Source organism: Coenobita brevimanus, chromosome 28 (genome assembly GCF_032717465.1).
Source record: "Coenobita brevimanus isolate Jiangsu-jjx chromosome 28, ASM3271746v2, whole genome shotgun sequence".
In the NCBI taxonomy this organism is placed as follows: Eukaryota; Metazoa; Arthropoda; class Malacostraca; order Decapoda; family Coenobitidae; genus Coenobita; species Coenobita brevimanus.
In genome coordinates, this window is record NC_136981.1 from 234,725 (window position 1) to 238,166 (window position 3,442).

Here is a 3,442-nt window from a genome sequence, read left to right on the forward strand (position 1 = left end):
AGGAACACACTGAATATCACGTCACCGAATTGAAGAGATTAAGAACGCAATATTTCATTCCAGCTTATGACAGACAGCCTTAACTGGTTCACAAAAACTTACCACAGATAAAGTAATTCTATAGGAGAAGCGATAGAGAAAATAGACAAACTATTTCTTAAATCTATTATGTACTTCCATCCATCCATTGCCAGACGCCATGTATCCCAAACGGGGTGGTCAAGGACTTAGAGTTAATTGTTTTACAGGGAGGGGCACCAATCCTCCACCAACCCCACTTGACACGTAGGGATGCCAACAGCATCTGGTGTTCCCAGGCGGTCACCCATCCAAGTACTAACCAGACCCAACGTTGCTTAACTTCGCTGATCGGACGGGAAGCGGTGTACTCAACGTGGCATGGCCGTTGATATTTTATTATAGATGCCATCAGACAAATATTCAGCGAGTTGTAGCCTATTCAGTTGTATTATGGAAAGAAGGAATAAAGTCTACATTTAATCTCTCTCACTAAAAAACTCACTCCTCAGCTGCATAAAATTGCCTGGATTTTTTATTTATTTATTTATTAAGGAAGAAAGAACCAATGACCAGGAGACCACAAGATTGTTCTCTCCACAAAGAAAAGAGAGAGAGAGAGAAAAAAAGAGGACAGCCAAACAGAATATCCGTTCATTACGAGATGCATGGACACACTGCAACATGAAAAAAAAAAGTTATCGGATTCAAGGGGAAAAGATGGTAACGAAAATGGTGAGGAAACAGACACCGATGGACTTAAGCGAAGGAACCGAGGTATTGATAGGCAGTGTATTATTATTATTCAGATGCAACATACCCTGCCCCTCTGGACATCACTAAGCTGCCTGGCACAACATTTATTATGGATTTTAATCAGATACGTCCATGAGCAAGTCTCAGTAGCAGTTAATGATTGTTAGGTACAGTTTTGCCTCAAAATTTCCTTTTCTTTCTTTGTCTTTCTTTTTCTCTTTTCTCTCCTTTTTTTTTTTTTTTGCTTTAGTATTCAATAAAGTTGAATTGTGACGTGTTGGGTAGGTTCATGAAAAAAAAAAAAATGTACAAAGACTGTGTATGAATATGGACCCTGGCATTAAAATACGAGGTGAGTATCAATATACGAAGCTGGAGAAAGACGGTATAATGATGCAGGTGCTTCTCCTGCCCACCTTTTCCTTCTAGTGTTTCACTTGCCCACCTTCTGCACCATCACAGATGCGCAGGTGATTCTTTTGCCACCTCTCCCTTCTGCAACACTGCCAGGGTCACAATCATCGTAACAAATTACAGGAACAGAATAAGGCATTTTTTTTTTTTCTGGTAAATCTGTTTGCATTTCATCTTAATAACCCCTGTAAAATAATTATTGCCCGGGAGATGTAGAGAACGAAACGAACCGATAACGCACTAATAAGCTACTTATCAGAATGCCCAGCCTACGTGACATTCATGTTACCAGCGGAGACGAACACATAACTGAAATGTAAAAGTGGCAGTCATCGCTGTGGTTCTCTGGCCCCCTCGAGATCACTTCAAAAACAAACCGAAAACATTTTCTTGTCCCTTTTGCCACTTGCCTTTTACTTCAACACATAGAGAACAGACTTTATGGGATGCCAACGATTTGCCCTGGTCTCCAAGTTTCACTCGAAAATACGCCTAGTACTCTTTTAGACAAAGTCTGTAAAGCCCCGTCCACACGAGCATACAGTGTTTGGCAGACTTTGTACGTCAGCAGACAAAGTCTGCGGACACGGTTGTAATGTTGTCCACACGGCGCTATCTGGCCAGTCATGGTTGCTGGAGCAGAGTGCGGGTTTGGCTGACGACGTACTCATGTGTGGTAGCGGTATGATAACTACAGCATGGTGCGTCGCAAGAAAGATAGGAAGGTATGTAGCATACTGATATCCCTGTGCGTGAAAAAGATGAGAACAAAACCACATAGAACACCATAGTGCAAAGAGTGGTTAATGAAAAGGAGAGTTGGGAAGTCATGTGACCATACTACGTGTACTGCAGGAGGGGAATAAGAAAGACTTCACCAATTACCTGAGAATGGACCCCAATACTTTCCATACTCTTCTTGCCAAAATAAACCCATACATCATCAAGCATGTAGAGGTGTGCGGTACGTAGGAGGACTACTGGGCCTTGAAAGCAGGCTGTGAAGCCTATGCCCAGAGTCGGTCACATAAAAAGAAAGAAAGAAAAAAAAAAGCAGGACACCAAAATGAGAGCTAGCATACCTCCAGAAGGTCGGCTTGAGGCTATCCTAATATTTCTCTCCAGTGGATGCAGCATCAAACTGACCCTGTGTTACGAAGACGAGACTTGTGCATGCACACACGGAAATCAACCCAATCATGGATTAATGTTACAATGATATGATTTAACATTGAGGCTAATATATGAACATACATCACCCTGCCCCACCCCTACTCCCCGCATCCCCTCCTCTCTCTCTCTCTCTCTCTCTCTCTCTATCTATCTATCTATCTATCTCTCTCAAATTGTTTTATAATGTATTGCTTACGTATGTAGGTTTAGCAGTATCTATTAAAATTGCAGTCTTTTTTCATATAGATACTCTATTTCCCTCTAATATAATATTTTCTAATTCATTAGCACTTGGCAGCACTCTTGTTTACAATCGTGTGTCTGGCAGCAGCGTCACTCCACTGGCCACAGACTGTCTCGTGTTTTCGCTCAAACTGGATCACGAACATTTTTCTGGTCTGTCTGCAGACAAACGCGGTGAGTCTGTCATCGAACAAAATTCTCGCTTGTGTCTGCAAACACTGTGTGCTCGTGTGGAAGTGGCTTAATATTTCTCTGTTGTTTGCCTACGACAAATTCACCACAGATGTAACTGAACTGACTGGACAGTTAACACAATCACCACCAATAAGGATGAGGTTGGAGCGAGTAGTACCTACCCTTATGACGCCGTAACATGAGAGTCAATGATTTTCATTTATTTACGTGAAAAATATTTGAAGCATATTTACCTCATTTGTGCTGTGGCCGGAGTTTGGCATTTCGGTTTACGACAAGACTCACTGAATCTCTACATCTGGGAGAAATATCAACTGCTGCTGGGTTTAGCCTACTTCGACTGAATCCTTGGCTGCTATGGTAACAGTTATTAATTTCGCAAAAAAAACATTCGGCTTTGATTCATATAAATTGTAACAAGAATTCAACACAAAACAAGGTATCTTACCAAGAGATGGTGCCAGTGCTGCCTCATCATGAAAGTTGACATGAACAATGAAAAAGTGTTATTAGTGAGTCATGAAACCCACAACATTCCCTGTTAACATCCCTGCAGGGAAACAAAAGCAGAACTGACTTCCACTTCACTCACAGTCGTCCACCGTCTAGTTCCTGTCCCCAGCTTCATTTGGGACATGCAATT

General features: G+C 41.7%; 1 non-coding gene across 1 annotated transcript; it reads right to left on the reverse strand.

Moving 5' to 3' along the window:
• Nucleotides 1-292: 292 nt before the first annotated feature.
• LOC145394847 (5S ribosomal RNA) lies at nt 293-411 on the reverse strand. Its single transcript, XR_013896492.1, has one exon. It is a non-coding gene; the product is annotated as a 5S ribosomal RNA (ribosomal RNA).
• Nucleotides 412-3,442: the final 3,031 nt, after the last annotated feature.